We start from the raw sequence: 12,977 nt of genomic DNA on the forward strand, positions 1-12,977 counted from the left end.
ACTACAAAATGAATTGGACTCCTTGGCAGGTTTTGAATAAACACTCACAAACTTTTTATTGGTAACATATAGATAGATAAATTAAGGATCTTTACAATTTTATAATATGCAGAGAATAACATGTGTGGAAAAACCAGAGAGGGGAACCGAGTGAAGGCGGCGGGGGGGCGGGAGGGAGGGGTTTCTTTCTTGGGGAGGGGATGAAAAAATGAGAATGATGTGTTTTTGATGAATTGTTATGTTGAAATTCCTAATAAAAGTATTCCAAAAAAAAAAAAAAAGAAAGAAAGAAAAAGAAATCAGCAGTGAGGAGCAGATGGGGCTCTTCAGCCTGGGAAGGGAGCCCATCTGGGAGAAGGAAACCCTGATCCTCAACCTCCGCTGCTTTCGGGAGACGAAAAGGCTAGGGAGAAAACCCTACACAAATCTGATTTGCCCGATAATAAATGTTGGAAATGTAAAGAAAATGAAGGCACATTTTTTCACCTTTGGTGGACGTGCCCTAGGATTAAGGCTTTCTGGGAAATGATTTATAATGAATTGAAAAAGGTATTTAAATATACCTTTGTGAAGAAACCAGAGGCCTTTCTCCTGGGCATGGTCGGCCAATTGGTGTTAAAAAAAGGATAGAACTTTCTTTATGTATGCTACAACTGCAGCAAGAATACTCATCGCAAAGTATTGGAAGACGCAAGATCTACCCACTCTGGAAGAATGGCAGACGAAGTTGATTGACTTTATGGGATTGGCAGAATTGACTGGCAGAATCCGTGACCAGGGAGAAGAATCGGCAGAAGAAGAATGGAAGAAATTGAAAGACTATTTGCAAAAATACTGTAATATTAAGGAATATTGAGTGATATTGGATTGAAATTAAGGGGTTATCAGCTGTAATGGTATAAAAGAATATGAAAAAATAGTTCTTTTTTTCTGTATATAAGTAAAAGTATAAGTTACAATAATTTAAGAAGATGGATAGAAAATAAGGTTTTTAGCTGTAATGCTGAGATAAGGATTTGCTGGATGAACAATTTGAACTGGAATACAAGAAGGGGAGGCATGAGGAGGTCAGGGAAATATGTTATTGAAAAATAAGTTATGAAATTTATGTGTTTTTAATATTTTGTCTTTTTAATTTTTTTCCTTTTTTTCTTTGTTTGTATAAAATGGAAAACCTTAATAAATATCTTCTTAAAAAAAAAAGAACCCTACACAAATCTGGAGTGAGTTCCCTAAGGCGGTTGGATGGCGCCTTGTACGCCTCCTCCTGCAGCCAAGCTGGTGCCAAATGTCTTGCTCTGCTTTCCTTGGGGCCAAAGCAGCGAGGCCGAGAGGGAGGGGGTCTTGTCATCTGAACAGCCCAGGACCTTCATGCACACTGCCCAGGTTTGCGTCCCAGGGAAGCCAGTTCAGTGCTGCTCGTGCAGAGGTTGGACCAAAGGTCACCCCATTATCCCTCAAGGCAGACAGATGCCAACACAGGTTGTTTTCTGCTGCTCCAGAGAAGCGGACACGGAGCAATGGATCCAAACTACAAGAAAGAAGATTCCACCTAAACATTAGGAAGAACTTCCTGACAGTAAGAGCTGTTGGACAGTGGAATTTGCTGCCAAGGAGTGTGGTGGAGTCTCCTTCTTTGGAGGTCTTTAAGCAGAGGCTTGACAACCATATGTCAGGAGTGCTCTGATGGCGTTTCCTGCTTGGCAGGGGGTTGGACTCGATGGCCCTTGTGGTCTCTTCCAACTCTATGATTCTATGATTCTACATGCCCCAGCCATGACTATCAATGTGGGGGAGGACTGAAGCCATAGTCTTGTTTTTCCTCTGTCCCAGGAGGTAGTGATGCTTGCTAAGATAGAATAATACTAATAATTAATTCACAAATGCATGGGTGCAGCCTAGGACCCACGTACCTATGTGACAGCCTCTCCTGGTATGCCCCGCGGAGGACCTTAAGGTCCATGAATAACAACATTCTGGAGGTCCCAAGTCGCAAGGTGGTCAGATTGGTCTCAACTGGGGCTAGGGCCATTTCAGCTCTGGCCCCGACATGGTGGAACGCTCTGCCACAAGTGACCAGGGCCCTGCGGGACTTGACATCTTTCCGCAGGGCCTGCAAGACAGAGCTGTTCCGCCTGGCCTTTGGTTTGGAGTCAGTCTGACCCTTATGTTTCCCTCCCCTTATGGTCTTGATTTATCGGCTACTTTAAAATGAGGCTGCATTTTAAATTGCATTTTAACCTGTATTTTAAATTGGTCCCCCCTTCCCCCCCTATTATGTTTTTACTGTGATTTTATTGGTGTTAGCCGCCCTGAGCCCGGCTTTGGCCGGGGAGGGCGGAGTACAAATAATTTATTATTATTATTATTAGGAAAGGTCTTTCTAGGGTTCTTAGACATGAGAGTTGCATGGATCCTCCACGTGCAGGAGCAGACTACCTCTGTCTGACTACCCATTTGCCTCCTCCTCCTCCTTCTTCCCAGCAGCATTTCTGTCTTGCTCCGACCTTCTCTCTTCTGGCTCCACTTGGCACATTTCTGCAGCAGTCCGGGGAGGTCCCCAGTCGCTGTTATGAAGAAAGAGCCATCTGTAGGATGTTGTTTTGAAGTGCACAGGCAGGCGCTGACAAATGCAAATTGCTTTGGATGCTGGCTCCAGGCTTTCCAAAACACGACAGCCACACGCAGGCAAGCGGCACCCGGGATGGAGGCTGAGAAGCTCGCAAGCGAGCAGAAGGTCAGAGATAATCAAGTCCCCGAACTTTCCAGCCACAAACTCTGGGTTCCGTGAACTCCCAAAGACAAAAGCTTATTATTTGTTTATTGACTCGGCTACAGAAAAGAATTGCATTTCTCTCTTCTTTTTTTCCTGGCAGAAAGCAGAGAAGGCACTGAAAGAGAGTTCGGAAATGCACTTATTGGCGCTCCTGAAATAAAACTGTGCGATTGGCCTAAGTGTCAAAGCAGGAGTCAGGAGCAGGTTGGCATAACTCACAAGGCGTCAGCATAGCTGTCAACTTTTCTCTTTTCTTGCGAGGAATCCTATCGGAATAAGGGAATTTCCCTTAAAAAATGGAAAAGGTGACAGCTATGGGTGTCAGTGAAATTAACTCTTTATTCAAAGAAACAAAAACTGCTCAGGCTTAGTGAGCACATCTTCCCTTGGATAATTTGAGAAGTGGAGACAGCAATGGCTTTAAAACTTAGCTGTGATTCCTGCATTGCAGGGGTTGGACTAGATGACTCCTGGGAGCCATTTCAATTCGACAATTCTCTGATTCCTCTTAATTCTCTGTTTTGTGGGCGGGGAGAGAGATTTGTTCTGTTTTCATCTGGTTTCCAAGAAATGTTACTGAAGGTTATTGTTCATGTTTTTATTCTGTTTATCTGTAAACAGCTTTCTCCATACTTTCTTGGGCTCCATGATCGCTGCAGATGGTGACAGAAGTCACGAAATTAAAAGACGCCTGCTTCTTGGGAGAAAAGGAATGACAAATCAAGACAGCAACTTAAAAAGCAGAGACATCACCTTGCCGACAAAGGTCCGTATAGTTAAAGCTATGGTTTTCCCAGTAGTGATGTATGGAAGTGAGAGCTGGACCATAAAGAAGGCTGATCGCCAAAGAATTGATGCTTTTGAATTCTGGTGCTGGAGGAGACTCTGTAGAGTCCCATGGACTGCAAGGAGATCAAACCTCTCCATTCTGAAGGAAATCAGCCCTGAGTGCTCACTGGAAGGACAGATCCTGAAGCTGAGACTCCAATACTTTGGCCACCTCATGAGACAAGAAGACTCCCTGGAAAAGACCCTGATGTTGGGAAAGATAGAGGGCACAAGGAGAAGGGGACGACAGAGGACAAGATGGTGGGACAGTGTTCTCGAAGCTATGAACATGAGTTTGACCAAACTGCGGGAGGCAGTGGAAGACAGGAGTGCCTGGCGTGCTCTGGTCCAGGGGGTCACGAAGAGTCAGACAGGACTAAATGACTCAACAACAACAACATGTAAACAGCCCAGAGATTTCATTCCACTCAGTGGTATTAAGATAATTATAAACACATTTCTGTGCCACCAGAAAGGTCCACCATTAAGTGATTAAAAAGTTGTACCTCCCTTCATGTTGGATAATAAGTACCTTTAATTTTAAATTTATGGGGTTTAATAGATTTTATAGTCCATATGCCACTTTGTCACGATTTTGCAGCGTTTTTCTCAAGTTAGTCAAGAGTGAGGTTTTTATTTCAACAATCCGAGGTGTTTAATTATGTTGTGCATGTGCTTCCAATTAATCGGTCTTAAACCACCTTAGCCTTGATATGGCATGAAGCCGGCCTGGAAGTCTTATCGGCGAGCGAATGAAAGGCCAGTCTGTGTCACCAGATCTCCTCTAATCAGTGCAAGAATCCAGGATGAGTCAGAAATAAAGGCAGCAGCTACAAAGCAAAAGATCCGGTAACCTGGCAACATCGGATGGAATCAATACGGCAAAGAAAGGTGAGGGATGATTAAATACCAACATGGCCTTTATATCCTGACGTGCATCTTTCTGACATGCAGCTTCCGCTGGCCTCGTGGCGGATCCTTTCGCCTCCCTCTACTGAGGTAGAGCTCAGCGTGCCCTGACACAAACATGCCAGGGTTTTAAGCTGGCAGGTCCTTTGGGGAGAGGGGGCGATAAATTTATCAACAGGCTTGGGGTGTCGCTCTCGGGCGTGCAGGAGCATCTGTGGCTGTAAGGAGGACAGAACCAGCAAAGGATGCTCCTGTCCCACTCCAGAGACCACATTCCCAGCAACATGCCATTATTATTATTATTATTATTATTATTATTATTATTATTATTAATACCCCACCCATCTGACTAGGTTTCCTCAGTCACTCTGGGCGGCTACCAACAGACACTAAAAACAGAATAAAAAGCAAACGTTAAAAACTTCCCTAAACAGGGCTGCCTTCAGATGTCTTCTAAAAGTCAGATACAGTGGTACCTCGGGTTACATACGTTTCAGGTTACATACACTTCAGGTTACAGACTCCACTAACCCAGAAATAGTGCTTCAGGTTAAGAACTTTGCTTCAGGATGAGAACAGAAATCGTGCTCCGGCGGCGCAGCAGCAGAAGGAGGCCCCATTAGCTAAAGTGGTGCTTCAGGTTAAGAACAGTTTCAGGTTAAGAATGGACCTCCGGAACAAATTAAGTACTTAACCCGAGGAACCACTGTAGTTATTTCTTTTCTTTATACCTTAAGGAAGGGCATTCCACAGGGCGGGCGCCACTACCGAGGAGGCCCTCTGCCTGGCTCCCTATAACCTTACTTCTCGTAGGGAGGGAACCGCCAGAAGGCTCTCGGAGCTGGACTTCAGTGTCTGGGCAGAACGATGGGGGTGGAGACGCTCCTTCAGGTATACTGGGCCGAGGCCGTTTAGGACTTTAAAGGTCAACACCAACACTTTGAATTGTGCTCGGAAACGTCCTGGGAGCCAGTGTAGGTCTTTCAGGACTGGTGATTACAGTCATACCTCGGGTTGAAGTAGCTTTGGGATATTTTCAGGTTGCACTCTGCGGCGACCCGGAAGTAACGGAGTGCATTACTTCGGGGTTCCCCCGCTCATGCATGCGCAGACGCTCAAAATGATGTCATGCACATGTGCGGAAGTGGCTAAACATGACCCACGCACATGCAGACGCACAGTTCCGTTTTACATTTGCTTCAGAATGCGAACGGGGCTCCGGAATGGATCCCGTTCGCATCCAGAGTTACCACTGTATTAAGATTCTTTTCTCCAAAATCCCACACACCATGTTCTTCTGGATCAAGCACAAATAAAGCCCTGCACAGAGCAATCCCTGTGCTAGATGCACAAATTAAAAGGTGGTTAGAAAATCTGCAGAGCCAAAAGAGGAACGGAAGTTTGTCACAAGAAGTTTGTCACATAGCTCCTTCATTAGCGACCTGTGCCAGACAACTGATTAATAGGTGGAGAGGCTGTGCCCAGACTCGCTTTTCCATTAAGGAGGTGTTGAAATAGCACTCAGCCAATCTACAGGAAAAGACCTTTCTTTACTTGTGATCTTGCAGCTGGTAGCCAGTACTGAACTAGCTGGTCTGACTTAGGGCTTGTCCACACTTCCACTTGGCTTGTGCCTAGAAAGCAGTAGTTTTGCCTCTGCCCCGCTGCTTTCTCCCAGAAAACCCACTCTTTAGTGTTAAATTGGAGCGAACATCAATCTAGAGAAAACCCAATTGACGTTTGCTCTGATTCAGCGGCAAAGATCAGGTTTTCCCAGGGGAAAGCATTGGGGAAAGTGAGAAAGTGAACAAGCTCTTAGCAGAAGGCCAGTTTCACACATACAATGCAAACAGGATGCCATCTTCTAATTTTGTATGCCTGGGAAGACAGGATGAGTGCCACGTTTATTCAAAGTGCTCCCTGGCTAGACACACATCATTTGCCAACAGGGGTGATGAAAGAGCCTGAGGGTTCTTTATGTTGCAGGTGATGGAAGACAACCATCAACACTGCGGAGTACAGAAAACAATATCCTAAATATAGAAGCTGCATCCTGTGAAGTCAACCACCTTTGCAAAAGACTCTGAAATCTCTGGTTAGATTTTTAACCTGTGCTCTGTTAGAAAGGCTGCTCTCTATCCAGACTGGGTGGCATATAAGATTTATCTGTTTTATTTATATATACATATGCCCAAATTAAAACCGAAAAAGTCCTCTTCCTTTGCGCAGCGCTGTCAAGCGAACAAGAGGAGAGGAAAGAAATATTGGAAAGAGCAAAGCAGTCAGAAAAGAGATGACATTTCCTTGCTGCATATTAAGAACCACCCAACCCTTTCTTCCTTCCCCACGGAGGCTCTTTGGATCGTGGAATGAAATGAAATGAGAAAGCTGCGTGGCACACTGATTTTTGAGCATTTCTTCTTCATTATCACAACGATTCATATAAGCAGCCAAGCAAGGTAGCCCAAATGCATATTATTGGAGACGGAGGCTTGCTTAAGGGAGTTTTCAGGTGGGGCGAAATGTGAATTGGAGTCTCCTGACTTACACAACCCTACACACACGTAACTGGCTCTAAAGTAACGTAACATTATATATAATAAAACTGTAATCGTCATATCAAAAAATTGCAAAGCACAGTTCCTGATGGCAATAACGTATCGTATTACTATTAACCTTCTATATGTTTTTATTGTTGTAAAGTCCAAGGATAGTCAAGTCCAAAGCTTGTCAAGTCCAACGATTACAATGTACAGTTCCTGTTGGCGATGCCATTTCATACTGATATCTTCCTTCTGCATCGTCCTATGTCTTAAAAGTGTAACAAACGAACTTGCCTTCTGCATAGCCCTATGTCTTGAGAGTGTAACAAACAGAACTAAAAGGTAAAGAGACTCCTGACCATTAGGTCTGGCCGTGGCCGACTCAGGGGTTGCGGCGCTCATCTCGCTTTATTGGCCGAGGGAGCCGGCGTACAGCTTCCGGGTCATGTGGCCAGCACCGCTTCTGGCGAACCAGAGCAGCGCACAGAAATGCTGTTTACCTTCCCGCCGGAGCGGTACCTATTCATCTACTTGTACTTTGATGTGCTTTCGAACTGCTAGGTTGGCAGGAGCAGGGACCGAACAACGGGAGCTCACCCTGTCGCGGGGATTCGAACCGCCGACCTTCTGATCGGCAAGTCCTAGGCTCTGTGGTTTAACCCACAGCACCACCCGCGTCCCTTCAACAAACAGAACTACTTAGTAACAATAAAGCAGTTACGTGTGTGTTGTGGTATTCTGAACATGAGTTACATAACGAGATATTTATGGTGTGTGTTCACATAAACCTACAGCAGAAAAGTTGTCGATACTCTGCCTTGCGATGGTGTCCTTGTGGCCTTGCACAAGGAACACTTCAAGTATGACTGAGGCACCTCTTGCGCCAGGGTTGCAAAGTCACTTTTATTAATTATGGAAACTCCTTCCAATAGCACCTTAGAGACCAACTAAGTTTGTTATTGGTTTGAGCTTTTGTGTGCATGCACAAAAGCTCAAACCAATAACAAACTTAGTTGGTCTCTAAGGTGCTATTGAAGGGACACGGTGGCACTGTGGGTTAAACCACAGAGCCTAGGACTTGCCGATCAGAAGGTCGGTGGTTCGAATCCCTGCGGCGGGGTGAGCTCCCGTTGCTCGGTCCCTGCTCCTGCCAACCTAGCAGTCTGAAAGCACATCAAAGTGCAAGTAGATCAATAGGCACCGCTCTAGCGGGAAGGTAAACGGCGTTTCCGTGCGCTGCTCTGGTTCGCCAGAAGCGGCTTAGTTCTGCTGGCCACATGACCGGCCATCAAAGTACAAGCTGTACACCGGCTCCCTCGGCCAATAAAGCGAGATGAGCTCTGCAACCCCAGAGTTAGCCACGACTGGACCTAATGGTCAGGGGTCCCTTTACCTTTTAAGGTGCTATTGGAAGGTATTTTTTATTTTGTTTCAACTACGGCAGAGCAACACAGCTACCTACCTGTTATTAATTATGGGACATGGTTGGTGATCATTTCTAAACGGTGGTGGGATCCTTCCTCCAGGGTCCAGGAAGTCACAAGCTTAGATTCAAAAGTACTGCCCTCAGTCCTAGATATATGCTTGTGGTCATGGCCATAGCTGAGATTTGCTGCAATGCAGGAATCTCAACTAAAGCATCCAAGAGGGATGGCCATTTGTTCAAATGGTCTGGAGAGGTTGCACCAGTTTGCAGCCTTTGGCACCAAATGGGACATTAGAGAAGTGGTGAAATATAGAATGCGTAAGTTGAAGATTAATGGCGGAGACTCCTGATGGGAGCAGCGGCCTTGATAAAAACTGACACGGGAAGCCAATTTGGGTTGCCATTTGTTATACAAGCAACTGCTCAGTACCGTTTTGTTGTTACCCTGCAGAAAAGGGCAAACCTCCTTCTTCTGACTGACAGAAAGTGGTTCAGAAAAACACTGGCAGGTTTCCAGAAGGTCGTTGCGGAGTTTACAGCCTTCTGAATCTCAGAAGGTTGCTCCGTTTAGCAAGGAGGAATTAAAGGCCCCAGGAGCCTCCATCGAAGAAGCATTTGAGCCACTCAAGGAAGGCCACTTGGCAGGCTGGTATTTATCCTGAGGTCATTTGTCATGGCAAGAATAGCTCCATTACCACCGAGGAAGGATCTATCCATCTCAAAATATCTCATTACTACTCAGTCTTCGTGGTCAATACATTAAACTGTCTTGCTTATTTGTATGCCTTTCTTTTCTTTTCCTTTTTGAAAAAGAAGCAGCTTAATTCAATCCTTTGCAACATGGCAGAGAAATTATTTAGCCTTTGATACCTTTTCTGAGAAAAAGATGCGCTTGATGACTCGCATTTTCAAGCTCGCGCCATTAAGGGCCTACCAATATGTTCTACAAATCCATGTAAGCGAACCACAGCAGCCCTCGTCTATCAAGAGAGACGCTCAGGAAAATCAAGAGTGCAAAGATAAGAATCACTTTGCTGGGTCTGCCAAATAAGGCAGCTTGGGGAGGGAAAAACCAGAGCAGGCAGCATTTGTGTCCAATTCTTTGCTAGAATCCATCCTATTTTGGGGAGAGAAGTGATCAAAAGTCCAATCTGGTATCCCGTTCATTAAAAAACTCTCCCCAACACTGAGTGAGATTCTAAAGCAGTGATGGGGGAGCCTGTTTGACGCAATGGGCACATTCCTTTCTGGAAAATTTTATGGGGGCCACCTGGGAGTGGTGGGTGCGGCCGGAGTCCAAAATGGGCGGAGCAATGCATGCAATGCCTTTGTGCAGTAGGTTAGCTTCTTCTGTACAGCCCCCATGCAGAGAAGCAAGAGACACTGCCAGGGTTTGAACACATATTCCAGGCAGGCAAAAATGCTCATGGAGGTTCAAAGGAGGGCTGGTGGAAAGTAATTGAGCTGAGCCATTTGAACAGGAGGGACAAAAAGGTTATGAGCGATTCTCAGCTCCCCTGATGTGGCTAAGGTATGCCTCCCTCTGAACATGGAGGCTCCGCTACGGTACTCCTGCTCTCCCTTGAATCTATGTCATCCTCTTTCTGAAAAGGCATCCAAACCAGTGCCGCCTCTGCATTCTTGTGCCTGCAAGTTCCATAGTTACACTCCCTGCGAAGAAGGGAAAGCGCTTTCGTGCAACTCCATGCCTTTGCCGAAATACCTTGTGCAAATTAATTCAAACAAAGCCTATCTTACTCATAATCTTGTACTCAAAACAAACATGAAAATCAGTTGATCGTTACAGTGTCGGAAGCCTGCAGCCAATAGAAGGAATGATGTGCTCTTCGAAAGAGATTTATTCCAGAGCTGGAAAAGAGGTATCCTGATGGTACTGGGTTATTGCAGCAGGACCTAGCTCCCTGTCACACATCAAAAGTGGTGAAGAAATTCGTGATACAGCAGCAAATACAGGTACTTGATTGGCCAGGGAATTCCCCGGATGTAAATCCCATTGAGAATTTGTGGGCTATATGCAAAAGTCGCCTCTGTGCTGTAGACTGTATGACTATGGAGAAACTCATTCAGGCTCTGATTCGAGTGTGGTACAGGGATCCGAAAATCAACAGTGACTGTTTGAAACTAGCAGACTCCATGCCAAACTGTGTTCAAACACTGCTTAAAAATAGCGGAGGTCATATCTGTTACTAACGTACATATATGTGAGATTTGTACGTGTATGTGTGAGTTTTGTCCGTAAAACTACGGTTTTCCCAGCAGTGATGTATGGAAGTGAGAGCTGGACCATAAAGAAGGCTGATCACCGAAGAATTGATGCTTTTGAATTATGGTGCTGGAGGAGACTCTGGAGAGTCCCATGGACTGCAAGAAGAGCAAACCTCTCCATTCTGAAGGAAATCAGCCCTGAGTGCTCACTGGAAGGACAGATCCTGAAGCTGAGGCTCCAATCCTTTGGCCACCTCATGAGAAGAGAAGACTCCCTGGAAAAGACCCTGATGTTGGGAAAGATGGAGGGCACAAGGAGAAGGGGACGACAGAGGATGAGATGGTTGGATGGTGTTCTTGAAGCTACCAGCATGAGTTTGACCAAACTGCGGGAGGCAGTGGAAGACAGGAGGGCCTGGTGTGCTCTGGTCCAGGGGGTCATGAAGAGTCGGACACGACCAAACAACAACAACATGTGAGTTTTGTACAATAAACTACATTGTTTGTTTCAATTAATTTGAACAAGGGTGTAGATTACAAACCTACGCTGACCAATCACTCATTAGCCCTCTGAAATAGCCAAGCAGTCCTGGGCCTTCACTCTGGCCAGCATCACTACAGAGGGCAACTTTTATTCAACCTGTGGTTCTCAAAGAGCTCACTTCCCTTTCTTTGCTTCCTTTTATTTTAGGTTATGGTTGCAGCAGAGAGGAGAACAGTTTTCTGCCACGGCAAAATAGGTGGCTGCTCCTGAATACCAAAGTCTACCCTCCCCTGGCAGTGCTCGTGTAGCTTCATGTATCCCTATTAAAGCATATTCCTTTCCAGAATTGATGCCAGCAGCACTTCATTAGGGGACGGGATTGAATTATCCGCAGTAATTGAGCTGAGCCATTTGAACAGGAGGGACAAAAAGGTTATGAGCGATTCTCAGCTCCCCTGATGTGGGGTAGGAAAGACTTTATTAAAAATGAATCTTGGGCACTTGTTTAAGCATCACCAAAAAGGTCTTCTCTGCCCCAGTGAGCTCAGCTACTGCTACAGCCTTTCCCAAACGCGCTGGTCCATGGAGAAAGGACCGTCTTTAAGAATAACTCTGATCTCCATCTAAATAGAGAGATCTTGCAGCCGCTCCTAAGGGAAAGCTGTGTTTCTCCCCCTGCCAATTATTTTTTTTAATGGTGAACATGACCATTGCATGGATACAGATTGTTCAAACCTCCAAAGAGAGGGGCAGTAAGCTGTTCTTTTCTCTGCCTTTGGATGTAGCCGATAAACAAATGTTTCCAGGTTGGGGGCATGGGAGAAAGCACCCTTCCATGGCCCTGGATTTTATCCAAGGAAGCGAGAGAAAATGCAGGACATTTCTTCACTGCTTCTTCTGCTTTATGCTGAATATTCTTTTGCTTTATGTTCAAAGGCAGGCCTCGCACGTCCTGATACCCCACTAAGTAAACGTCAGCAAGCTTGCTTTCTGCCGCTCCACTGGAACCAATGGATTCAAATTGCAAGAAAGGAGGTTCCGACTAAACTTTAGGAAGAACTAGCAACATCAACCCTGCCGTGTGGCAATCCCTTGCAGATGACCACGGTGCCAGGAGACAGACAGTCAGGTTGGGCATCCACAGCAGTGACCAGAGGAGGAATGGCCGCTGGGAGGAGCAAAGAGAGAAGACAGGCCATGGTGCATCTGCAGCAACACAGCTGGACGCCTTCCCCTGCCCCAGCTGAAACAAAACGTGTGTCTCCCCACAGCAAGCACTGCAACCGTCCAACAGCTCCAAAGTTGCACTTGTCCATTATCTCCCAAGGCAGACGGTTGCCAATCAAAATGTCTGGCAGTAAGGGCTGTTCGACACTGGGTCTACGGATGACCTTGGAAGGTGGTGGCCTCTCCTTCCTTGGAGGTTTTCAAATAGAGTTTGGATGGCCATCTGTCAGGGAAGCTTTAGCTATGAATCCTTCATTGCAGGGCATTGGACTAGAGGACCCTTGGGGTCCCTTCCAGCTGTACCGTTTTATGATTCATTGCTCTTGCTTGGTTTTTCTGTGCATTGCACCAGCATCAACATCCACCGCTTGTGCCCCTGCCCCTGTTTCCTGTCCACCTGCGGTCCCTGTGTCCACATCTGCCAGTGGTACTTTGTGTATAGACCCAGGGGGGGATGGCCAGCTAACAAACCAAAGATGGCAGAGGCTTTAACACCAGTGAAGTTAGCAAAACTGTATCATATTCATGATGATAAATGCTGGAAATGTAGCGAAAACG

The 12,977-nt window shown here is 45.9% G+C and overlaps 1 protein-coding gene across 1 annotated transcript in view; it reads right to left on the minus strand.

Moving 5' to 3' along the window:
* DNAI1 (dynein axonemal intermediate chain 1) overlaps window positions 1-12,977 on the minus strand; it is a 176,819-nt gene that overhangs the window by 42,627 nt on the left and 121,215 nt on the right. The gene's annotated exons all lie outside the window — the stretch shown is intronic.

The sequence above is a fragment of the Podarcis filfolensis genome, assembly GCF_964270895.1.
Source record: "Podarcis filfolensis genome assembly, chromosome: 11".
In the NCBI taxonomy this organism is placed as follows: Eukaryota; Metazoa; Chordata; class Lepidosauria; order Squamata; family Lacertidae; genus Podarcis; species Podarcis filfolensis.